Raw genomic sequence first — 27,092 nt, forward strand, 5'->3', positions numbered from 1 at the left:
ATGTTTATAGCAGCATTATCTACAATAGCCAAACTATGGAAATAGCCCAAGTGTCGCATCGACTGATGATTGGATAAAAAAGATGTGGCGTGTGTGTATATATATATATATATCTCCATATATATATATATGGAATATTGTTCGGCCATAAAAAGAATGAAATCTTGCCATTTGCAACAACATGGATGGAGTTAGAGGGTATAATGCTAAGCGAAATAAGTCAGAGAAAGACAAATATCATATGATTTCACTCATATGTGGAATTGAAGAAACAAAACAAATAAGAGAAGGAAAAAAGAGAAAGAGAGACAAACCAAGAAACAGACTCTTAACTACAGACAACAAACTGATGGTTACCAGAGAGGAGGTGGGTGGGGGATGGGTGAAATAGGTGATGGGGATTAAGGAGGGCACTTGTGATAAGCACGGGGTGTTGTATGGAAGTGTTGAATTACTACATTGTACGCCTGAAACCAGTATAACACTGTGTAAAATGAAAATCAAATAATTGAAACACTTAAAACATCTTTTTAATCATTTAAAAAAAGAAAAAAAAGAATTTGCTTAAAGTCATTCAGCTGGTAGGATTTACAACATCAAAGTTTACATGTTTAAATTTCCCCCCTCTCTCTCCTTCTTTTTTTCTCTTTTGTTTTCTTTTCTTTCTTTCTTTCTTTCTTTCTTTTTTTTTTTTTTTTTTTTGCATTTTACCTCTTTTCATCACTGCAAACCCATAATTCCCAAATTTTAGAAGTGCACAAAGAGGTGTGGTATTGTTGCTATTCTGTGAACTCTACTGCTACTACTTGGGTGACCATCATGTTAACCTACCTTTAACCTCCGTCTCTTGGGTGCTGTCCTTGGGTTACGATTTAATAGTCAAATACAATGGAAATATATTTTCATTCTCGCTATCAAAATTTAGATTTGGTCAACTGTAGGACGTCTGCATGCACAGTGCTTGATTCCGTGGGTCTACAGTAACCCAATAAAGCGAAAACCTTGAATGCATTCCCTTAGGAGGTTAAGTGATGTCTAGGGAGTGACAGGTATTGGGGAAGAAAAGTTGATTATAGGTATTGTTGGCACGTTCTATTTTAATCTTGAAATATTTGAAAAGACTTGCTTTAAAGACAAGAAGGGTCTCGTTCATGGCAGTGGGTGTTTTCTACTCTTATGAATGTAATTTTGTCCCTGCTGAAAATGCAGAAGTTGCTTGGTCCAAAAGGGCACTGACATCTTATACTATGCTTTATTTGACATCTTATACCGCCCGCTAAACCACACGGGGCAAACTTCAAACGACTCAGCTATCGGAATGTATATTTGATTTGAAAACTGAGGTCGGCTCCAGTGTGCTTTCTCATGCTGCTCTCAGAGGATGGGAAGACATCTGTGAACACGTCTTTTTATTGCCCTTTTCTTTTATTTTTATAAAATGGCCATCAGTTCTTCAAGCACTTAAACATCTTCCATGACACCTAGAGATTACGGTCTCCCGTGGTGGTTGTTTTGGGCCAAATATGGACTCTTGATGACTTCCAAGAAAGAATGTGAGTGGAATGGGTCATGACAATAAGTTGTAATTGATTGTGGAAAGTTCCCCTGCCCAAATCTCTGGGATAATTATGGCCAAATAATTTACTGGTATAAAAGTAAGATAAAAGGAACTGAGAACTTTCTCTTCTATGAGGATACAAACTTGTAGATGATATTGCCAAAGGCATATCTGGAAGCCCAGATTGTGCAATCATAAATTAGAAAAAAATGTATTCTATCAAAGAAAGTGGGTACCCATGTTTACTAACAAGTTAGGAGTTTCCCAAAAGACCCCTTTGGTGTTCTTCAAAAATTCTAGGTATATTTTTGTTTCAGAGAGTGTGCATTGCCAGTTCCTTCTGCCTGCAATACTTTTCTTTCAGATGACCGCATGGCTCGCTTCCTTAATCCTTCAAATCTGTGCTCAAATATCACCTTCTTGATGAGGACTAACCCTGACCAAGGTTTAAATTTAATGTTTAAATTTCTATGGTATTTGCCATAAACCCCTCTACCATTTTCCCTCCACTAGGATGTCAGCTCTGAAGACCTAGAATTTTGGTCTGTTTTGTTTACTTCTCTATGTCTGAAATAAGCCAGAGTCAAGGTTTAGGAGAACAAGTATCAGAGTTGATTCCATAGGGCAAGAGTGGGAAAGAGAGATAAGGCATAGTAACTAGATAGAAATAGGCTCTGAAAGAGTATAGGTCAAAGGCAAACAAAGGGCATCTAAGAACAGTTTTCTGGAATAATGTCAGAGAAGCTGCTCTCACAGTTATTAGCTGATAATTAAGAAGTTTGACAAGTTTCAAGATGTTTGGTGTACAGATAAGTACTATGCTGAGTCTTTGTCCCTTTTTTGACTTCCCAGCAACTCTATCACCATAGTCAGTTATAGTCAGTTATATATCCACCACAGTTTTGGCAAGGAGATTTTGTTTGTTGTAGTCACTCAGGGACTTAGACTGATAGAAGCATTATCTTAGCATGCTTCCATATTTTCAGAGGCAAGAAAAATAAATTGGGAGGACCCTATGATGGCCCTTCGTGCTTCTGTCCTGAAGGGATATATGTCACCGTTACTCATATCTGATTGGCCAAAGTTAATCACATTGCTAAGCTTGAGTCGATTGGGGGTAGATAATGTGCTTCTCCCATTAGAGAGGCAATGAGTATAAGTGACAACGAAGGGTCCACCTCATCCAGTTCTATAATTAGGAAATTACCTATGCTATGGCTCCTGGAGGGAAGCAGGACCTGTCTTTGGGTATACAAATTATAAATACTTGATAATCGTCTTACGGCCCCAATCATACACTGGGGCATGATTTGAACTGGGGTTAGTAATATAAAGCAACATAGGAGGGGAAAATTCTTTTCGGCGAGGCTGCGGTGGCCCCAGCATCCGATTTTCAGGGACGGCTGTGGCCACCTTGCCAGTAATGACTTCGAGCATCTAAGTGTGAACTGAGGTGTTCAGAGTCCAGCGGTGAACAGTACGGAAAGCTCAGCTCACGGGATGCGGTGAGATTCCAGGCATAGTTATGGCTGTAGCTTCCTGCACACCGGTCCGTTTTAAAGCCTAGGTCTCTGGCATGCTCCCCAACATCTGGTATTTAAACCAGCTCAACAAATCTCTTGCTTACATCTAAGAATCAGGTTAATGCAAGTGGTCTGAAATGACATGCACTCTCCTTGTCCTACTTATCACAACATTTGCAAACACCTGAACAAAAGATGCTTTATCCAACCCCGGGCTCAACTGAAAAAGTATAATTCCTATCATTTCAAACTTAGTTGTTTCTTTGTGAAGTTATTTGTGAGCATAAACTAAAATAAGATGTCACATGCCGACAAAGTATGAAAAGCAACAATCTTCTTTCTATGGCATCAGTCCCTTCCCCCACAACCAGTTTCTACTTTTTCAATTGAATTCTTTTGATATTTTACTTCCATATCTCTAGTAATGTTTTCTTAGTGGCTAACCCTCCCATATTGCTTGCGGAGAGCCATGTACTGTTCTAAGCACTTGAGAAATTTAGCCCACATAACAACCTTAGGAGGCAGAAAACTACTACCCCAGTTTTCAGATGATAAAACTGAGATACAAATCAGTAAGGCAACTCGCCTGAAGTCATATGGTGATTAATTGGCGGTGGTGGGAATTAAACTCAGAGTCTGCATCAAGAGTCTGCGCATGTAACTACTATGCTGTACTGAATTGCTGCATGTTTTGCATATCTGCATTCTGATTCTTCAGTTTTAAATATTTATCCATTAGCTTCCCACCCCGTGTCTACCTCTTCTCCCCATCACACACAGACACACTTGCCATCTTCCATGGGCTATAGAGATATTTAGTAATCAGTATACCTGTGAGTATGATACAGACGAGCCGCTAATTTAACTTCAAAATCTCCCCAACTAGTGAAAACCCCCTCGCCATACATTCAAACATGTTAGCTCTTCTAAAGTTGTTACCTTCTTGCCGATTGCTTTCAGAGTCCCCCAAGTTAGTCTAGGCTGAGTGGATGATTCTCTAGACCTGGTCCAGAGCTACTGTTTTGGATCTTTCTTCATAGAGAGATTGTCAGTCTTCCTTCCCCTCTCTCTTGTGTTGGATTTCCTTATTTCTAGAATCCCATACCTTCTGTTTTCTTAGTCCATTATTTGTCTTGCTAAGGCACATCCTTTGGTAGCTTCCTGAGAAATGGTGCATGGGAGGTAATTTATTAAAACTTTTCATTTCTGGAAGTGTATGTATTCAGCGTGCACGCTTAATGATAGTTTGTTTGGGCCTAGAATTCTAGGTTGGAAATAAGGTCTCCCTCCTGACTCGAAAGCCATTTACTCCATCATCTTCTAGCATTCAGTATTGCTTTAAGGGGGTTCAATTCCATTCTGGTTCTTGATCTCACTTAGTAAGTGACTGACATTATAAAAATAATCACATAATTTTTTAATTACTAATTTAGTTTGATATTTTGTTAAATTTACAGTGTACATGGTGGATATTTGTAAGATTTTTATTTTTGGTTTATGGTTGCAGAATAACCTGGATATGCTTTGTATTATGGTTCAAATATGATCGTCCTCAGGGCACCTGGGTGGCTCAGTCGGTTGAGGTTCTGTATCTTGATTTTGGTTCAAGTCACGATCTCACAGTTCATGGGTTCGAGCCCATGTTGGGCTCCATGCTGATAATGCAGAACCTGCTTGGGATTCTTTCTCCCTCTCTCTGTCCCACCTCCATGCATGCTCTCTCTCTCTCTCTTAAAATAAATAAAAATAAACTTAAAAAAAACAAATATGATTGTCCTCACTTTTACTGCTAACACAACTATATATTTTTCCCCTCTCCCACAATCTGATTTTGTTTCTGCAGAAGCTCTTTTAATATTGTCACTTTATATATATATATATATATATATATATATATATATATAATGTATATATAACAATGTTATTATATATATATATATATATATATATATATATACACACACACACATACATGCACCAGTAGAAAGTGGGAACAGTTGGCAAGGAGATGGGGAAGGAATGACTTCACACACCTGAGAAAGAGGAAGCAGTTCGTACCAAAGCTGAAGGTGAGACACAGTCTATTTGGTTCAACTATTTTATTCTATATGTAGAAAAAAATCTGGAAAAATTTACATAATTTTTTCAGTGTCACATGCTAATATGTCAAGTGACCATAGAATATATCCTTCAAACCAGGGCACTTTTGAGAGTAAAAGTGGATGATAATTGTAATTAATAATTACACAAGAAAGGCAGATGTAAACCAGGTAAACTAGGCCTGTTCTGGGCAAACTAGGACATATGCTTAGCCCATGGTAATCACGGCTTAACCAAGAGCCATGGTTCAAATGAAGCTTAACCCTCCATTTCTTGTCTGCAATGTTTTTCTCCCCTGTTAGTCCACTTTGCGCTAACCTCACTTGCGTCTGATCTCTGTTTGGTGGTTTCTTCTCTCACATTGTTTTATTTCATTCGTATATTCCTTCCTTCATTCTACAAATAATTTTGGACATCTACTTTCACCTCTGATCCTTAAAGTCATTCTTATCCTTTTAAATGGTTAGCATTATCCTCTGTTTAAAATATCCTCTCTGCCTAAAGCCAGTACAACTATTCCAAAACTAGCACCACAGAAGCTGATACCACCATGTTTTACGCGAGAGGTAAATTGGTAGGTAAATTGTGACGCTATTTGGTAGCGTGCTGCAAATGAGCTAATTCAATGTCAGTATGAACTAGACACACAGCTGAGACTGTGGGGGCTCCGCAGGTTTCTGTGAAGGCAATGGCATGCTCATCACGTGGGCATTTTGGGAACGGCCTTATAGCAAGCTCAAAGGGGGTGCCTACCAAGGGTAGAGACACAAAGTAAGGCCCAAAGTAGAAAAACACTCAAGTGTAGACACAAAAGGAAAAAAATCATTTCCAAGTCCCAGCATCCAATTTGATGCTCAGGGTTACTTTCTTAAGACTTTACTTTTTTGGGGGCGCCTGGGTGGCTCAGTTGGTTGAGCGTCCGACTTCGGCCCAGGTCATGATCTCACGGTTCATGGATTCATGGCCTGTGTTAGGCTCTGTGCTGAGCGCTCAGAGCCTGTAGCCTGCTTTGGATTCTATGTCCTCCCTCTCTCTGCCCCTCCCCTGCTCATGCTCGCTCTGTCTCTGCCTCTCAAAAGTGAATAAAAGATTAAAAAAAAAAAAAAAAAAGACTTTACTTTTTAAGAGCAATTTCAGTTTCACAGCAAAATTGAAAGGTACAGGGGTTTACCACATCCTTCTTGTCCTACACATGCCTAGCCTCCCCCATGATCAATATCCCTCACCAGTGGGTACATTTTTATAATGGATGAACCTACATCAGCACATCATAATCTCCTGAAGTTCATGGTTTACGTTAGGCTTCATTCTTGGTGTTGTCTAAGGTGATTTTTTAAGGTATACTTTCTATGTTGATCATCTAAATATGCGAATTAGAACTTCATGGGGTGCTTGGGTGGCTCAGTAGGTTGAGCATCCGACTTTGGCTCAGGTCATGATCTTGCAGTTCGTGAGTTGGAGCCCTGCGTCGGGCTCTGTGCTGACAACTCAGACCCTGGAGTCTGCTTTGGATTCTCTCTCTCTCTCTCTCTCTCTCTCTCTGTCTCTCTCTCTCTCCCTTCTCCCGCTCTCTCCCTGCCCCTCCCCCGCTCATGCTCTGTCTCTCTCTCAAAAATAAATAAACATTAAAAAAAAAAACAACTTCATTTTATGAGAAGAGTGTGACAGGAAAGGTTAAGCTAATTGGTCTTTTTCCTGGCAGTTTAATAGACACATTAGCTAGATTCTCAGGCTGTTGCTGTCCATTGTTCAATATAAATCGTTTTTCATCTCAGGTATGGATTTTAAAGTACGTCATTCTTTTTTTTAAAAAAAAAAATTTTTTTTTAACGTTTATTTATTTTTGAGACAGAGAGAGAGCATGAACAGGGGAGGGTCAGAGAGAGGGAGACACAGAATCTGAAACAGGCTCCAGGCTCTGAGCTGTCAGCACAGAGCCCGACGCAGGGCTCGAACTCACGGACCGCGAGATCATGACCTGAGCCAAAGTCGGCCGCTTAACTGACTGAACCACCCAGGCGCCCCAAAGTATGTCATTCTTTAGGTGGACAAAACTTCGGCTGGTAATTTCATATGAAGAACTGAGGTTGAAACTTCTACACCACCTGTGGGATGGATCTTCTATGGCTTTTGGATAATATGAACAGTCTTGATTTCAATCAATAAATATAGTGTACCGAAATAAGACCTAAAACAATGTAGTGTACAGAGTCTGTAGTTACTAGACAACCATGTGTGAGTTTTCTGACTTTGCCACTCGTTGCATCTTTTGGCAAAACTGTCACGAATTCTAACCGCCAGGCTCCTCAGCTGTAAAAAAAGGAAAATATAATACTTCCAGAGAAGGTTTTTTGGAAAATTCAATGTAGTGTTGGGCACAATGTCCTTAGCGCAGTGCTTGATGCGGTAAATACTTAGCCAGTGATAACTGTGGTTTCTAATTCCCCAATTTTTATGCAAATAAGGAAACTCAGTTTTAAGATTTAGTGGTAAATGTATGTAATGCTTTGACACTTTTCTCCAATAGCTATAGAGCTAATAATCTCGACATAGCGGACAAGATCATCTGATTAGCGCAAGATGAAATTCAGACTCCATATTTCATTCTTGGAAGGGGGTGTCAGTGATGCAATTTCACGGCCACAGGCTGTGCTTACGAGGAGATTCTGTGGTTGTACAGGGAGCACTAGCCTGTTTCTACAGGCAGCCGTTTTACATTGGTAGGTTGTGTTGAGGCTGTGTTGGCAGAAAGATGATATAACAGCAAAAACAACAATAGCAGTTGAATATATTTTGAGATGCTGTCATTGGTCAGGAGCTGAGTTTCATCCTTCGTACGCATTATATTGGCTGAAGTCAAGACACACTTGTGGTGCCCCGGAAAGGCCTGGAAACCTGGTAACGCTGTCAGGTTCTTGTAATCTAAAACCAGTCAGGCAGAGGCAGTGCTGCAGGCTTACCCAGAGAGCCAAATAAAAAACGTGTGCCATTCAGCTCGGGGGAACTGAGGAAGACAGCATGGGAGAGCTGGTGGAAATGGAAATGAATCATCTTCAGGCAGCAGCTTCAGGACGTTTAAATTTTCAGAGTTAAATCACCCAAGCTTTTTTTGCAAGTAAATCGTAATAAAGAAGTAACTCAGTGTTAAATGAATGGAACTACCATTGTATTAGAAAATAGATACATTTGGGAGAAATTAATATAAAGTCCAACTGAGGACACTTAGAATCCAGGGATTCCTACACAAGTGCTTCTAATTCTAAGCAAAGATCTTAGTAAAAAAATGAATAAATAAAAAAGTATTATTCTTTAATTCACCTGCGTGAAGCCCAAAATGACTTTCCATTTTTGCTACTGTTCTTCAGGTAGTGGGTATTTTTCTTCCCTTTTTAAAAATTCACCAATTTCACAAATATGACCTCGTTTAAATCTAACCCCCTTTTCTCTCCAAGGTCACACGAGAAGACCAGGAAGGAAAAAAAAAAAAGATTTCAGAAAGCACAATTTCTTTGAGGAGTCACTGTGCCTGCTGCAAAATTATTCGAATGAAAAGGTTTTCTTTTCGGAGGTAGAACGACAATTAAGGTCGACCTCCTCCGTTCAAATTAAAAAAGAGAAAAAGGAGTGTAATGAAGAATCTGACTCCTTCCTCTAATTTTACAAGTTCAATGGTAATCTAACCGTGCCATTCATTTACAGAAACCATTAATTTTACTATGTGGCTCAAAGTAGTAGGCCTCAGCTTTCATTCTCTTGCTTCTCCCCTCCCTTACTCTTTGTGTGTGCACCTGTTCGGGCCACTTTAGCATCCCATTTGTAAAACTTTGGATAATCCTCTGGCACTAACCCTGGTGTGATAATACTTCTGTTATTCAGCAGCCTAATTACAAAGGACAACACAGATAAAACACTCCAGTCCTATTTTTAATAGCTGATTTGCCAATTTCTCCAAGCTCCAGAGAGAATGGTCTCCAAATCTTGCTGGATTTAAATTTAATCTGAATTTGTTCAACACATGGAACTCCAATACCTCAGAGCAGACCTTTTGTTGTTAGACTTTTGGACAACTCACTCCTTCTCCCACCTCTCCTCCACTTTAATAGTCACGTTAGGAATCTGTCGGTTTTTTAGAATATAGTTTAACAATATAATCGGAGCATTTTTAAGCATGCTCCAACGTCCTTTGGAGACAGATGTTGACACCCTCCAATAACAAAACAATCAGAGAGTTGGGGCTTGAGGCACCGAAGAGTTACTTTACTCAATTAAGCTACGTGAAAGATGAGATAGTCTCACTTCTTAATTTCACGAATTCTTCTGAGGGCAATAGCTTCAGAATGGGAGTTCGGTACAGAAAAATGTGTCTAATATTTCTTTTCTGGTTTAAGATGGAAAAAAGAGAGGATTATTTCTAATTCATGACAAACCTAAGGAAAGGATCATTACTTCAGTACAGATAAGCCTCCCAGCATCTGGGTACTTAACTCGACTTCTTTGATCTAGAAATGAGCCTGGAGATCTGACAAGAAGAGCCAGTCTTGGGAGTTCTGGGTACTTCCTGGTCAGCCAGAGAATATCCCCAAATTTTGAGGGATTGACTAAATCTCCCCCACAAAACATGTTTTGGGGGGTTTCAAAGGGCACCGAGCAACTGAAGGGCAACCCCTGTCATCTTCTTAATCCCTTGATTTTGAAACCCCGAGTAACTCAAGGGAAATTTAATACATATGTTTCTGATTCGCTTACACTGCTTCATCAAAACCGTGTTGCGTAAGAGCTATTTGATATCTAAGGGGACTTCTCAGTCTTTTTTCTAAGCCTTTTATTTTGCTTCAGGAAATCACATTTTCTTCGCGTTCAGCAGGATTGGAAGCAGGGAGGCCTAGATTTGGTTCTAAAGGCACTCACAAAACCAGCAGAAGTTTGGGTACTGGCAAAATAAATTGCTCTGCTCTGTTACAGAAACAGACAAGTGAACATGCTGATGAGTGAAAAATTCGAGGATATCATCTGAGGTGGGACACCGTAGGTTAATTTCATCTACTTTGCCATTTAGTAATTTCATCAACACGTACATTTCTGCTTTGTAAGAGACTAACTGTAGTGGATTAAATGACAAAAGACTAATAAAAACATTCATCACATTTTGCACATGGAAAAATATGTCATAGACTAAAGTGATTCCGAGTTTAGTCCAAAATGACACTGTAACTTGTTGAAGACACTACTATGCTGAGTCATATAATGAGTTCCTGGGTCATGTGACACTGGTGAAAAATATGTAGGAGAAATTACGTAGAAGAAGAGACATTCCCTTTAGATCATAAGAGAATCCAGTAATTATGGAGGATAATTTGGTGCTTTAGGGCAAAAGTTTAGTTTGAAATTTGAGTTTTTGATCAATCACTGACATTTTCTAGAAGAGTTATAATAAATTAGTAACATCAAAGTAAAGCCAGTTATCTGTGAGTGGTTTATAATAACATACTGGTGTATAATCACAACATTTACTGAGCACTTATGGTTCAGGCACTGTGCTAAGTGCTATATATAAATGATTGCATTTATTTCTCACATAATCCTATGAAATAAGTGCTATTATTTAGTTTTTAATGTTTATTTATTTTGGGGAGAGACAGAGAAAGGAGGAAGTGAGAGAGAGAGAGAGAGAGAGAGAGAGAGAGAGAATGAGTGGGAGAAGGACAGATAGAGAGGGAGACAGAGGATCCGAAGTAGGCTCTGTGCTGACACCAGTGAACCCGATATGGGGCTCAAACTCACGAACCACAAGATCATAACCAGAGTTGAAATCGGATGCTCAACCTACTGAGCCACCCAGGTGCCCTGGATGCTATTATTTTTACACTCATTTTTTTTCTAATGAGTAAAATGAGGTCCAACAATTTAAAGGGAAAAAGACTATCGGGTCAGGTATGGCTATTTCAATCATCTCTTACATTAGTGCGATATATTTTTTTCATAGGACATGATTAATATACTCAATTTTATGAATAATATAATATTTGCCCATAAATACTCTAGGTAATGTAAGGAGTTGGATGTTATGAACTAAGACCAGGTATCATCTCAGTTACGACAGTCTTAAATACTGCAAGCCGTGTTTTGTAGCCTTATTCTTGTCCAGCTGATCTTTGCCAAAATGTCCCTCCTTGCACTAGCTGGGAAATGTATCTTATTTGTCTAACGCTTCCCCGGGTCTGATGGTTCTTTGATCCTTAAGGAACATGGCAATTGGAAGGAGACTCACAAACGAGTTAAATTTTCCCTTAAGGATGACATAAGGAGTCCCAAACCTAGAATGTTAGGAGAGTCAGTGCCTCAGTGGTATGCTTCTGGGAAAGTGGAAGTTGAATTCTAGAGGGTACATTCTACCTACACTTTTCGTTGTTGTTATCCAACTCCTAGCACAGTGCCTGGCAGGTAGCAGGTGCTCGGCAAGTTTTTGTTGAAAGAGAGTATGAACACACGACTAAATAAGAAATAGACGTCTTCGTATTTCCTAGCCACGAGGTGGACATCAATAAAAACACATATGAGATGGTTTGTGATTTGGGTCCCTGAGGTCTCTGCTTCCGTGTCAGCTTGTATGTGGAGAGTTAACTCTGTTAACTCTGTTAGCAGCGTGAGAACTACCCCTTTCCTTTTGCATCCAAAGCAGTGCTAGGGTCAAGAGTTCTGTGGTGGAGTTTGTGATAGCCACCTCTCAGGTGGCCCCTGGTGATTCTTTCCTCCCGTATTTTTACTCCTGTGTAGTCCCCTCCCACGCTGAGTAGGGCTGACCTAAGAGCCAACAAAATGTTGAAGAAAGGACGTTGTACGACTCCTAAGACTGGGTCATAAAAGGCATCATGGCTTCCACCTTGTTCTCTCTTAGGGAATTGTGGGAAGCAGTCACCCCGTGTGAGGACACTCGGGCAGCCCAGTACAGAGATCTCTGTGATGGGACAGTGAAGGGTCAGTGGGACAGTCACGTGAGTGAGTTCTCCTCAGAACAGATCTCTCAGCTCCGCAAGCTTCAGGTGACTGCAGCGTTGGCTGACATCTTGACAACAAACCCATGTGAGGCCCTGAGCCAGAAGCACTCACCTCAGCTGCTCCTGAGCTCCTGACCCACAAAATCTGAGACCAAAAAAAGGTCTATTATTGCCCTCAGCTGCTAAATTTTGAGGTAAGTCCTTTGTCAGCGATAGCTAATACAGAGTCATATCGAGTGACACGGAGTTGTTGACTCGGACATTTAAGAAAATAAATATATGATATCATGTGGTACCTCGTTCTATTGCTTATCTTTTTCGATTTGTATTGGTCCATCGCGAACCAGTCAATGAGACTCCAATCTTTCATATAAGAATTAGGCCTAACGGTATCTTTTCCTAGTGATGTTTCACATGGTCTGGGTGCAATTTGTGGAGATTTTGTGTGTGTGTGTGTGTGTGTGTGTGTGTGTGTTAAAGGTCCCTAGTAAAAAAAAAAAATTTTTAAAAAAAGGGGGCACCTGGGTGGCTCAGTTGGTTAAGCATCCAACTTCAGCTCAGGTCATGATCTCATGGTTCATGGGTTCAAGCCCTGCATTGGGCTCTGTGCTGGCAGCTCAGAGCCTGGAGCCTGCTTCAGATTCTGTGCCTCCCTCTCTCTCTGCCCCTCCCCTGTTCACACTGTCTCTCTCTGTCTCTCAAAAATAAATAAATGTAAAAAAAAAAAAATTAAAAGTTCCCTAGTGATTTCAATTCATAACGAAAATAATTCTGAGACATCATGAAAATTGGATCCTGGTGTCAGGTTTACTCTGTGACAATGGTCAAGACATTTTAGCTCTCTGCATTGTAAAATTGAGAATCTCTTTTAGCTAAAAGTTTTATGAATAAGATATAGCGACCAAACAAAACCAGGCCTGACCAATGGTGATCGGCCACCCTCGGACTTAAAGTGTGGGTACTTGGAACATCAGCATGTCCCTGATGGACACAAGAGAGGTTTTGGTTTAAGGTGAGCACGTGGGCAAAAATACCCCAAAAGTCTCTGGCACGTAACTGCCACCACGCACTGTGTTAGAAGGCAGAGCAGCTGCCGTGGCTCCCAAACAACAGCAAGGTGGCAAGTCGTCAGCGTAGACAAACTACTTGGAGATTACCTACCAACACCTGAAGTTTTCATTTTCACGGCTTGTTGGGCAAGAGTGGGATCTGATGTGCGAGGGAGGGGAATACACGTGTTCCTGGCATCGGCCCGATTTCTCAGCTCCGTGGAGGAACATGTCTGCCCACACGAGACACGAGCGGCAGTGGCACCTTGTGACATCATGTGGGATGTGGGGGGAGGCACAGTCACCACTAAATTAACTGCGTGTGCCTTGGGGAGTTTCAGACAATATGAAGGCCACCTATAAGAAGCACAGACTGAAATTATTGTTATATAGGCAGGTCGAATCCTTTCTCTGACACTAACCGGATGTATGGCTTTAGGTAAATTATTTAGTTACTTTAAGTGTCATTTTCTGTAGATGGGTCTACAACGAGCAGTGTCTACCTTATAGGGGTGTTGAAGGATGTAACAATTCACGTAAAGCATCAAGCACAATGTCTAGCACACTGTGCCGTCTAAATGATACCAATATCATAATAACTATTATTACAATTTCACCCTTGACCCAAGTGGTTTGAAGAAAGACTTTGGAAATGGGTTTTTTGGTGGGGAGATACCTAGGTTTTGACCAAGAGTTATAGAATATTTATAAATCCTGTCTCTAAACCAGACCAGACAGAAGTCTTTCACAACGAGCCAGGCAGAAAGCTAAAAAGCCACGTATGATTTGGGGCAGACTTATTTCACTGGGACCAATGGATAACTTTTGTTCCTGCAAGGGGAGGGCGCTTCCTGTGAGAGACAGTAATGTCATTATTCATGCAGTAAGCCAGCCCACTTCAACTGCTGATCTTCATAATGCCTACAAGTGTAAAAAAAAAAAAAAAAAAAAAAAGAATACAAAAAAACCACTTGCTTCCTTTTTTATGAGTATTGACATTCTTGTGCAGTATTAGGAGAGCTAATTTAGCTTCCAGTTCTAAGAATTTTTGAATCTATAGCCAGTAATTATTGGCATTCAGAGGTACAAAAGAGGAAAACAAAGCTTGCAAATTCTAGCACATTCATGTGGGATTGGGAGCTGAATTAGGATCCTCACACCCCATTGAATGATCAGCCCCCCTATTAGAGCCTTATTAAAATGGTAATGATTATATGCCAGCTATAGGCAGGCAGCCGCACCTGTCAAAAACTACCCCGATTATCCTGTTCATTGAACTGTCTGCCTCTTGAATCAGTGTCTCAGGTTTACTTCTCTGTGAAGTTTTTTTTCCCCCGGTTTAAATAAAAAAGGATACAAGAACAGATATTTCTTTGGGGTCACAGAACGCTCTCAGAGTCCATTATATCTTCTACTTATTTTCTGTTTTTGTGTCTGGTATGGCAATATGATAGGGGAGCTGTCCTCTTTTTGGTTTGGGATAGAAATAGGAGAAAGAAACAGAACAAATGTAAAGTTTCATCCAAATAAAAATTCTAATGTTAGTAAAAGATAGTGCAAATCTAGAATTAATCTGCAAACTGGGATTTTTCGATTGTCAGGCACAAGTATGGTGATCAAGGCATAGATTCTTGTTACTGGTGCATCATTTGACAAGCCTAGAGATCTGTTGTCCTTTATTTTCAAGACATTTGGGGCTGCCATCTACCTTCTGCCTTTAAAAACCCACAGAACAATAATGTGTTTCATTTGAAATCACGTTTTCCCCTAAATGAACCGTATCACTCATTGAATGCACGATGTTGGGTTTTTTTTTACAAGATTAATTCTGCCCTTCCTGGGAGGGAAAGTGTCTTTTAAAGTCTTTCACCTAGTGGTGTGTCAAATTCCATACTTTAAAAGAGCATCTATGAGAGAGGGCACTGAGGAGTTGGATGTCATCAATAGGACTTGTGACAGATGCTGTAATGGTAACTGGTCAGAGCACGGGAGGAGAAGAGTCAATGCACAAAGAAAAGCAAATTATTTTTTGCTTGTCTTGTTTTTGTTTGCTAAAGGATGGCTTCCTCTGATTCTAGCATTTCTTGGGGGATATCATGAAGGATTTTGGTTTCCTACAGTAGCTACTGGCCTGCAGGGATTCCTAATACTTCTCAGCCACGAGTCCAAGCCATCGGAGAGGAGAGCAGGAAGCACATGAGTTTTTCCTACCATCTGCGTTTTGGTAGAACTTCCCCCTCCAGGTTCTTTGAACATGTAGGAAGCTCATAATAGAAGGAATCTCAGATTCTTTTGTTAAATTGCAGGAAGAAAGACAAAATTTGAATTTGGGATTTTGTGACCCTCTCTTAGCCAAGAGTACCTGGGGTTTCCAGTCACTGGGATATTATGACACGAAAATACTCACAGCTGGGTCTGTTAACCGAAATCTTAATGACACTGAGCTGCAGCATCTATGACTGTAACAACAAAAGAATGCATTTAAAAATTTTTTTTTAATGTTTATTTATTTTTGAGACAGAGACAGAGCATGAGCAGGGAAGGGGCAGAGAGAGAGGGAGACACAGAATCTGAAGCAGGCTCCAAACTGTCAGCACAGAGCCCGACGCGGGGCTCGAACTCACGAACTGTGAGATCATGACCTGAGCCAAAGTCGGACGCTTAACCGACTGAGCCACCCAGGGGCCTCAAAAGAATGCATTTTTTACAGCAATTCACAACTCATCTGAGACATTCTTTCTCCAAATGCTATTTATTTATTGAATGACTTCAGTGAAATGTATTCTCCTGCCTCCCCAACACCCACCGCCTCCTACCTTGCACCCATCCGGTCAGTACTGATTGAATATCATGAAGTACCAATGGAATCATTCTCAAGTCTTTGTTGCCACCAGTTTTGAAAAAGGTTGTATTATGGGATAATTATAGATTTGAATAATTGGTTACTGTGCAACCAAGATTATTACAGGGATGTCTGAGTAGCCAAATCCTGTTTACAGCCCTCAAGCCCCTTGACCTTGTTCTAGTGAACAGCTCTTGCCTCTCTGTCCAGAACCACTCAGCCTGACGCCTTTGTGATGTGTCACCATCTTGGTTCTCCTCCTATTTCCCTTGTCTTTTATTTTTTTTTTTAACATTTATTTATTTTTGAGACAGAGAGAGACAGAGCACGAACGGGGGAGGGTCAGAGAGAGAGTGAGACACAGAATCTGAAACAGGCTCCAGGCTGTGAGCTGTCAGCACAGAACCCGACGCGGGGCTTGAACTCAAAGACCGCGAGATCATGACCTGAGCTGAAGTCAGCCGCCCAACCGACTGAGCCACCCAGATGCCCCCCTTCTCTTTTCTTTCTACATCTTCCGTCTTAGCAATTCATCTTCTCCTGTGATCCCTTGTGATCTCCTCTAAAAAGACAGCCCCAAATTTCGACCTCAAGTGGACATTTCTGTGGTCGTTCATTCCCAACACCTGATCTCCTCTTCCCTCCAGAATGCCTTATGAGTCCCCAGCTCAGCTCGACTACTTCCAAGTTAGCTGTTGTTAAGCCTGCTCCTGTTTCTGTAGCATTTTCCCCTGCTAACCGGTCACCAATTGGTCATCAATATTCAAATTCTATAATGTCTTACAGCAGGATATTCTGATGAACTAGAGTGTCACCCCACCCCCTCTCACACCCAGTGCTTTTACACATACATTTTGTCTTACAGAGACCACCATTCACCTGGCAGTAAGGAGATGTCACGGAACAAAAAAATCTTGGGTCTTCAAGTTCAAAACCAAGACTCTAAGGGAACTCATTCTGTAAACACTGAATTTGAAGCAATTTGTGGTAAATTCCAGCCCCCCTATCCACATCAGCTCAGTAAGGATATCTTGGGTTGAAGGGAAAAATGATCAGACCAGAGGGGTGAGTAGGGAAAGAAGTCTGTGAGCTCTAGGACAAGGAGACCAGGATTGAGCACACTGAGGATTTTCACAGCTTCCACTCCTTTGGAGTCATCCTTAGCCAGTCCTGGGAGCCTTGGAGAGCTGAGCCAGTGCTCAGGTGGAGATTCATCTCAGTGCACAGTGTACATGGCCATGCTGGCCAACTCCATTAATGCTTTTTCATGATGGCACCTGGTGCTTATCTATGGAGAGTAACCAGCAGAAAGGACTTGGGACTTAGGACATCAAAGTCCTAAATGACTCACTGTGACCTACTAACTTACCATGTATGGGCAACCTCCTGTCCCTGGCTTTGTAAACCTCTCCCTGCCAGCTATCCCTTGAAGTGGAGAATGGGCTCTGTCCTGCATATTAGAGACAGCATGGTGTGAGAGGAAAGGTTCAAAGTGCTCCTCTTAGTCAAGGCTGTGGTGGGAGAAACAACCCACCCCACGATCTCTGAAATTTGTGACCTTATTTCAACTTTGCTTGCCACTAGCCTATATGAGGTCTTTGTTACCGCCTTATTCATGCTGTATGTCATTAGTTTTTCCATCTGTCTTGCATATTGGGTCCCTTCAAGTTAGTTTACTGTTGAAACACCATGAGTGGTCCTCCATTTCATATTGAATCAAGTTCAAATTACTCTTAAGTCTTATCTACACAAGTACTAAAAGCCAGTCTTCCCTCCCATAAGCTTTAAAGGGACCATCCATTCCTGGCTCTGTTTGAGTTCATCGACAACAGAATTCCTTCTTATCTCAACAGATTTCGGTTCCTTCCACTCCTGGAGGTCCGTGTAATTCATGGGTCCTTTCCCAGATATCATCCTTCTACAGCAAAAGCTAGAAGTCATCTCTTCCTCCTCTGATTCTCCACAGTGCTTTATCTGCACCTTTTTTTCTGGCCCCTTTACCTGTAAATATTCCATATGTACATATTTTGTTTACCTCTTTGATCGTACACCTCTTGAGGGCAGGAGCAAATTATGTTCATCTCCAAAGAACCCAAGGTTGGCTTTGCCTGCTGCATAAAATTCAAGATGCATACTTGTTGGAGGAAATCTAATTTTTTATTAAGTATCTGTGGTTTGTGCTATGCATCTGGTTGGACTGAGCTGTTAGTGTGTTCTGAAGGCACTTCATAGTAAAATTGTTTAATATTCAGTGCAAAAGGTGAAAAAAAGTAGAAACACTCAAAAATCAAACAGTCAGGTTAATTTTATTACATATATATACATACACACACACATATATACATGGTATATACTTATATAATGTATAATATATATAATTATATGTTATACATTATCATATTATAATCACTATCACCTAGATTACTATAATAGCCCCCTAATTGGTCCTTTGCCCCTACAGTCTAGTTTAATACAACAGCAAAGCTGATTCTGTTAAAATGTAAGTCAGATCATGTCACACCCCCACACAAAAGCTGCAGTGGATTCCCATCTCATTCAGAAGAGGCACAGTGTTTTTATAGTGATTTACTTGGCCTTACCTGTTCAGCCTCCAGTCCTGCCTCATCTGTGACCTCTTTTCCTGTCACTCTATTTTCTGATGGCTCCCATCCAGTCACACTGGGGTCCTTGCTGGTTCTTGAAAACCCCAGATACTCTTGTGCCTTAAAGTCTGTGCCTGATTGCCTCTCTGTCTGCAGTACCCTTCTCAGATTTGTATGGGACTGACAGCTCATTTCCTCCAAGTCCCTGTGTGGATGCAAATAAGATCTATTCCCAACAACCTTGTTTAAAATTGTAGTTGCCTGAGGACTCCTGATTGCCCCCCATTTATCACCTTCCAACATACAATATAATTCACTTATTTTATTTTCTGTCTTCCTCCACTAGAATGCAAGTCCCACGAAGACAGATTTTTGTCTGTTTTGTTCAGTGGTATATCCTAAGACCATAGATTGACTTCTTTTTTTTTTTTTTTAATTTTTAATGTTTATTTTTTTTGAGAGAGAGAGAGAGACAGACAGAGCATGAGCAGGGGAGGGGCGGAGAGAGGGAAACACAGAATCTGACGCAGATTCCAGGTTGTCAGTGCAGAGCCTGATGTGGGGCTTGAACTCATAAACTGTGAGATCATGACCTGAGCCAGAGACGGAGGCTTAACTGACTGAGCCACCCAGGCGCCCCTACTTCTAATATATAATAGCTCTCAATAAATATGGAGTAAATGAATGGTACTGTATTAGACTTAGAAGGGAGGTCTCTACAGATTCTCTGGTCTAGCGGTTTCTCCTTGGGGGGTCTCTGAAAGTCATAATAGCATCTCTTAGCACTTTCTATAATTTCCAAAAAGTCTAATAAAAACAAACACTTGCCTATGATAAAACTGTCTAGTTTCGTGGCTCCCAAACTGTGCTAAAGACCAGGGTCATCATCTCTTCTCGTCCCTTTTATATTACTTCACCAGGCTTTCCCCCTAAGTCTATGCAGAGTCTGTGGAGGGATTTTTGAATACATTAGATTTTGGAAGGAAAGTGATCACTCTCTCTGTGCTCTAGTGAAGAGTGTACTTTTCCTCCCCTTGTCATGTCCTTTGGACATGGCATAATTCTTGGAACATACTCGAAAAACGCATGCTAGGTTGAATTATATACTGACCTTTCCACATATAGACGATAGTTCTTAACTCAGATGTATGCTGATGATAATTAATCCGACAGGGAAGTCAGAAAAACTGCCTAGTTCGCAGAAGGAAGGAATCAGTGCTGGTTAATGTGTCAATGCGTTAAAAATTGAGTGGGTTGAACAGGTGTGCTTGGAGATGACTTTATTTCACAGAACTTCTTGTGAAATGCTAGAAAGAATGTAGCTGTAGAAAGTTATATATAGGTCTCTTAGTTAAGAGAAACGCTTGATCAAGAAGTCGAATCCTTTAACACTTTTTGTGTAGCTTATCTGTTAGGACTTGAGGATAAGGATATTTTGAATTTCATCCTAGACCATAGAAACACCAGTCTTGGGGCACCTGGGTGGCTCAGTCGGTTAAGTGTCCGACTTTGGCTCAGGTCATGATCATAAGGTTCATGGGTTCAAGCCCCATGTAGGGCTCTGTGCTGACAGTTCAGAGTTTGGATCCTGCTTTGGGTTCTATGTCTCCTTCTCTCTCTGCCCCTCCCCTGCTTATGCTTTGTCTCTCTCTGTCACTTAAAGGTGAATAAACGTCAAAAAACAAAATTAACAAAAAAAGAAACACCAGTCTGATTGACCAAATCCAAGTCAGCAATCTCAGAAACGTGTTGAGTTAGTAGCCATAGTATCTAGAGTTGTACATAGAATAGTTTCAAAACTGAAAAATGAGAAATGCAGAAAAATGTCTGCATTTTGCTCTCCACAGATGGTCCCCTGGCCAACATAATTTTCTCTCTCATTTTGATGATATGGGCTGGAAAATGTCTCAACCAAATTAAGCTAATGGAGGTCAGTGTGTGGTATGTGCCATTAATTTGAAAAACAAGGAGATAGAGGAAAGACAAGGTAATGATTTGTGACAGGGGCCCCAAATTTGATTTAAACAATTCAATTACCCTTTTTAAAGTCCCCCAAAGAAATGTGCTGCAAAGCTCTCCATTCCCCACCCAGGCGGGCAGGGACACAAAAGCTGCTCTTAATAGCAGTTCTATATTACTTTGCGACAAAAACAAAACAACCCCCAACGTATTCTATTGTAAAATATCAGAGGTGGTCAGGTAGTGAAGGGCTGTTTTTGCAGGGCTTGGGGAACAGAGAATGGCATGTGCATGAGAACAGGCAGGGTACCCTGCTAGGGATGCTGGGCTAATGTTGCCAAAGTCGCTGTGGTATCCCGAGAGACTTATTTAAGGCAATTTCCATCTGCAACAGTCCAAAGATGCAAAATAAACTTAAATTTCAGCCCTGGCCTCACAATGGAAACCAATGGAAGGGTGTACTCTTTTAGGGACACCAGCTCTAAAAAGAAGCTTGAACCCTGTTTCAATGGCTCTCTAGCTTCCCTAATCTTGGGTAAATTGGTTAGGTTTTCTCCGCCTCAGTTTTTTCATGTGCAAAATGGAGATTACGGTAAGTCTTATCTCAGAGGACCCTTAGAAGGATTAAATGAGATAATTCATATAAAGTATTTATAACCAAATTGTGCTTGTGAAGGTCAGAGCTAACCTACTATGGATGCTAAGGAAACTCTTTTAAAAAGCAAACCATGAATAATGTATAGTTCTTTGTTTTTCTTATTTTAATAGTGACAAAAACACTTCAAAGTCTGAGTTCTTAGCCATCATCTGGGCACTGCCTTTCAAAACCCATCCAACTCATCTCTCACCATAACAAGGAGCAAGGGCCGTGTGCTTAACCTTCTATAATTTGGAAAAGAAAGAGCATTCTCTGATCAAGGGGAGATTGCATCAATTAGATAGGTTTATCTACTCAAGGGATATATATTCTTTTATTCCTTCATCCACAGAGCTAAAACCCAAGTGTGAGACCACTGTGACTGTGTGAAAGTGCTATGTGAGATAAGACCACAAAAAATTGTTCAGTATCTGAAACAGAACAACCTTGGACATATTTCACAATTGTTGTTAAGTACACAACCTTTGCACAGGGCTGCGGCTACACCACTCCATAGAAGGATTGCACACCATCGTGTTACCTTATATGTTCATGGAATTAATGAAAGCAGCCAGATGGGTTTGAATGAGCAAAGACAGTAGTCATCAGTTTGTATCTGGCACATAGTAGGCGCTCAAGTATTGGAAGCTACGGTGACAGTAACAACGATAGCAGATGTGATGGCAAAGAAACTGTATCTTAAGAAGAAAACAAAAATAATTTGGAGACACACTGTCTGTCAGTTACAACATGGATATTAAAAAAAAAAATGTGCTCATCCTACTGCAAACATTCTGATCGGGAGGTGATTTTTATCTTTTATATCCTAAAGTCCAAAAATTGGCAAGGTATTTGCAAGTAATGTCGACTGGATGTAACATTCCAAAAATGTTGAACAGGCTGATCACTTTTTGTGGTACCACTAGGTTGAAAATACAGAGGCATCGATTCCCTTTGTTGATGACTTGGTGACATCGATTCTTATTTCAAGAGATAATTGTTGCTCATCTACTCACCTGTATGTTCTGAGTCAACCAAAATAAGCAAGAAGTAGAAACAGCTTTCTAGAAGCTGTTAGGGTATCGGGGATGCAGATACATTGGTTTTAAGCCAATAACTTAAAAATCCAGTAGATCTCAACTAGAAAAGAACTATATATGTGAGCATCCAGAAGCTGGACACGATAGGCATACAGCCGCTTGAAGGGTGAGTTGAGGGGCTGAGGATCTTTATCGTGTTGACCATTGCCTACTTTGTCAAATACAAAATAAATTACAACAGACTTTTTGGGAGAACTCTGAAAGAATTGGAAAAGATATTGCATCCAAACACAGGAAACTCTATTCTTTCAGCTAAAACATAATGCATTTCCCCCAGTGGTATGAAGGGCTATATCTGGAAAATCATTTTTAGTGCTTCTGTATTTCAGTAAAATGTGACCAATGCTTAACCACCTAGTTAACAAAATGTTGCACAAATAGGAGTATCACCTTTCTTTCTAAAAACCAATAATAAAACTTGAAATGTTTACCTGACATTTTAGACAACTTTCATTTCTGTGTACTGGGAAAATAGACCAAATTACTCAAGAATAAAAAACATATACATCCTTTGAGTAGAGAAACCTGTATAATTGGTGCAATTACCCCTTCGATCAGGGGGTTCCCTCTTTTTTCCAAACTCTAGAATAGTTTTGTTGATGAAATAAGTTACCCGATCCTGTCACACCTGCAAATTTTCTCTTACACTCATAGTATGTTCTTAGCCCGGTTCTGTAACTTGCATGTGATTTTGGTTTCCTCTTAGATAAGGAAATCAGACTTTGGATGTCTGTGCTGTTCAGATTCCCAAGGCAGGAGGGTATAGGCCTGATGTCCTGCCTCTGGAGCCACACATGCCATGCCCACAGGCCTGGCCCAAACTTTGGCGGGCAGTCTCGCCCGCAGAATCGGTGAGCTGATGATGAATGGCTGTGAAGGCTTTGTGATTGCTCAGGCTCCTTTGTGGGACCGGACAATGGAGGAGGACACAAGTCTGGCTCAGGAGAGCAACGGATAAAACTGCTGGGCAGGATGGCGGGCTCCCGCCGACACGACCACTTGTTGACATTGAAAGGATTTCACAACAAGTGAGCAGAAACAGAAACGATTCTGTTCGGCGGGGCTATTAGTTGCAACGTGTGGCACCGGAGCGGTCACTCCCGATGTGTTTCCCCACTAATGAGCTCTGAATGCCCATTAAACTGGGCTGCTATAGGCCCAGAGCCACCCGGACAACAGCATGCATGAATGCCTTCCCCTGTTACTATTGGTCGGCCCAAGGAAGGAACAACTGGTATCACTCAAATTTAACCGGAGTTGACAGTACAGTTAAATGATCATTAATTAGAGTTTGTGGGCAGATAAAGGCTCAGAGCCATTTCTAATGACAAGATAGGTTAGTGTAACTCACTCGGGAGCATAACGCAGTCTGGTCCTGCCCTATTTCTTGGGCCATGTGGAGGGGCATCCATGGGATTTTGGACAGGGTAAAATAATCTATAGAAAAGGGTGGGGGGACGACAAAAACAGAAAGCTTTATAAGATATAGGAGGTGTTTTAATGATAAGGAATACCTCAGAAATAATGCCGGGAACTGAACTCAATTGTATATATAAAAAACCCTTCATCAAGGACGTGATGGCGTGGTAGGAGGTGAAAAAGACTTAGCTAGAAAACCAGGCTTGAACTTTGGCTTTAAAATGTGTTTGTTGAATGACTGTCGGCAACTTTTAAAACTAAGGAATCTCCATTTCCCCACCTGTAAAATGAGAATAATCATCACCCCAACTTCATAGGGTTATTGCAAGGATCATAGGAGGAAGAAGCTCGTAGATCATGTTGAATCACACAACTGTTGGTTATCTCTCACTTTTGAACTACCTTCTTTCGGGACAGATATGACATATCCAGCAGGTAGGTTGGTCTATCAGGGTAAAGAAAGGTAAAAACAGTCAGTGAAAGGGCAAATTTAAACTTTGTTTTCCATATATTTTATTCTGAGAGGAATGATTCAAGCTACATAACATTTCAAACTACCTCAAGAGAGAAATCAATCACTCTCTTAGAGGTATTTTCCCTAGTTGTTCATCTCATGATATCTCCTCAGAAATAATGGCAATAGAGCTGAATGAAGAACAACATGTCATGACAGTCATACTCATTGGAAGATTAACATCTTGTTCAGAAAATAAGAAATATTTTCATATACATCCTTGACATCAATCACTGTTTCCATACTGATAACCTATAAATCTCTGCCTAGAACTTCATCTGCTCTCCTAAGATCCAGATGTGGCACCCAAGCTTCCTTCCTTCTTAATTAAATGGATACTTCCCAGGATTCTTAAACTTCATATTTCCATAAAAATTAGCTTTTGCTGGGGTGCCTGGGTGGTTGGTTGGTTAAGTGTCCAACTTCGGCTCAGCTCATGATCCCATCGTTCATGAGTTTGAGCCCTGCATCAGGCTCTGCCCTGACAGTGTGGAGCCTGCCTGGGATTCTCTCTCCTTCTCTCCCTTTCTCTTTGCCATTCCCAACTCACACACACTCTCTCTCTCTCTCTCTCTCTAAATAAATAAATAAATAAACAAAACAAAATAAAATAAAGTTAAAAAAAAGTTAGCTTTTGCTGTGTGATAAACTTCTTCAAAACTTAGTCATTCAAAACAGTAACTATTGGGGCGCCTGGGTGGCTCAGTTGGTTGAGTGGCTGACTTCAGCTCAGGTCATGATCTCACAGTCCGTGAGTTGGAGCCCCGCGTCGGGCTCTGTCCTGGCAGCTTGGAGCCAGGATTTGTCTTTGGATTCTGTCTCCCTCTCTCTCTGCTCCTCCCCTGCTTGTGCTCTCTCTCTCTCTCTCAAAAATAAATAAATGTTAAAAAAATTTTTTAAAAACCAGTAACTATTGATGTAGCTCATGATTCAGCGGGTTGGCAATTTGGACTGGGTGCAGCAGGGTGTCTGTGCTGGTGTTGGCTGGACTGGCTTATGTATCCGTGTTCGACTGTTCAGTAGGGTGGGCTGCTGGTCCAGGATAAGCCTCGGCCAAGGTGGCTTGTCTCTGCTGCACACGATCTTCCGTCCTATCGTTGGCCAGCCTAGGCTCACATGGGGCTACATGGTTCCAAAAGAAAGAGAAGAGATGTTCAGAGCTCTAGACTGGAACTGGCACATGTTTCTTCCTCTGCATTCTTCTGGCCAATGCCAGTCTCAAGGCCAGCCCGGATCCAAGGGGTGGGGGAAAAGGTTGAGTAAATTCCATTTCTTGGGCCAAAGTTTCACTGCAAAGAAGTATGGATACACGGGGAGGAATTAATATGGCCATTTTTGCTGATAATCCCAAACTGAACTTATGTTCCCAGTGAAACTTGCCTCACTCCTGTTTTTACCAGTTTGCTTAAAGCCATCAAGCCCCACCCAAAAATCTTAAGGTTATTCTGGGACATTCCATGCTGACAGTTAGTGGGTGGCTGAATTGTGTTATGTTACTTGCTGGATAGATCTTTACTCAATACTCTCATCATCTCCATTCTGAAAGACTCAGGACGAATATAGATTCTTCTCATTTTTACCTGGACTATTCTCACAACCCAACTGATGTGTTTTCAGGGTTATTTTCTATATTAGTCTTCTATGGCTATGTCACAGTTTGCCACAAATTTAGCAGCTTAAAACAAGACCCATTTACTATCTCACAGTGTCTGTAGGTCAGAAACTCGGGTACAGGTGAGATGGATTCCCTGCTGAGAGTCTTACAAGATGTCGGCTGCATTATTTTCCTTTCTGGAGCTCAGAACACTTTACCAAGCTCATGGGGCTGTTAGCAGAATTTAATTCCTTGCAGTTGCAGGACAGAGGTCTCTACTTTCTCACTGGCCATCAGCACGAGTGGCCACCTGTTGGTCCTATTACAAGGCCTGCTCTATGAACACAGGAGTTTGCTTTCTTCCACGTCAGTAAGAGCGCATCTCTCTGGCTTCCATCCTTTGTCCATCCCAGGATGCCAACACAGAATCTTATATACAATATGACTAAATCACAAGAATGACTTGACTTATCCTTTACACGTTCTTCTCACTCAAGGGTAGGGGATTACACACGTTTTGCACACCTGCTCACAGGCAGTGAGAATATTGGGGGCCATTTAGAATTCTGTCTACTATACGTTCTCCAAAAGCAGCCATCTCATCAGAATACAGATTGGATTATGCCACTCCTTGGCTTTTAAGCCATTCATGTGTTCTTATCACCTAAAAGGTAAACATCTTCCTTGACAGATTAAATCTTTCCGTTGAAAGTCTTTCTCACATAAGCCGGGACACACAGAAAAGACTCTCAGTTTAGAATAAGCTCATCAAGTCAGAGACACGGCTAGACCAGCAGGCAAGTGGCATGTATATAAATGGCTTGAACTCAAAACATAGCATCTGTTCAGTTTTGAACTATATTTAATCTTGGGACCTCTGGACACTAAAAAGTAATCAGAAGGAAACTGTGTGGGCCAAATGGGTTTTTCACTCTTTTTAAGACTCTGGAGAATAAAATAAATACACTGCATACAAACACGAGCTGGCATTTACTGGGAATAAATAAGCAAAAACCATTTGCAATAATGTCTAAAATCTATAGCGTTACAGATATTCAACAACATAATTAAAGTTTATCAACTGTACTCAATCTCACTTAATAGCTCACATTTATCATGTGGTTGCTCTATGCCAGGTGCTGTGCGCTTGCTTATATGCAGCATTTCATTTCAACTTTATAGCAAATGCAGTAGATATG

The 27,092-nt window shown here is 41.0% G+C and overlaps 1 long non-coding RNA gene across 1 annotated transcript; it reads right to left on the bottom strand.

Annotated features, from left to right (window-relative positions):
• Positions 1 to 363: 363 nt before the first annotated feature.
• On the bottom strand, positions 364 to 26,964 carry LOC123591347. The gene is made up of 3 exons (XR_006709253.1): positions 26,954 to 26,964; positions 22,283 to 22,291; positions 364 to 484 (listed from the first exon to the last, which is right to left on the bottom strand). It is a non-coding gene; the product is annotated as an uncharacterized LOC123591347 (long non-coding RNA).
• Between the last annotated feature and the right edge of the window lie 128 nt (positions 26,965 to 27,092).

This window comes from Leopardus geoffroyi, chromosome B4 (genome assembly GCF_018350155.1).
Source record: "Leopardus geoffroyi isolate Oge1 chromosome B4, O.geoffroyi_Oge1_pat1.0, whole genome shotgun sequence".
Taxonomy (NCBI): domain Eukaryota; kingdom Metazoa; phylum Chordata; class Mammalia; order Carnivora; family Felidae; genus Leopardus; species Leopardus geoffroyi.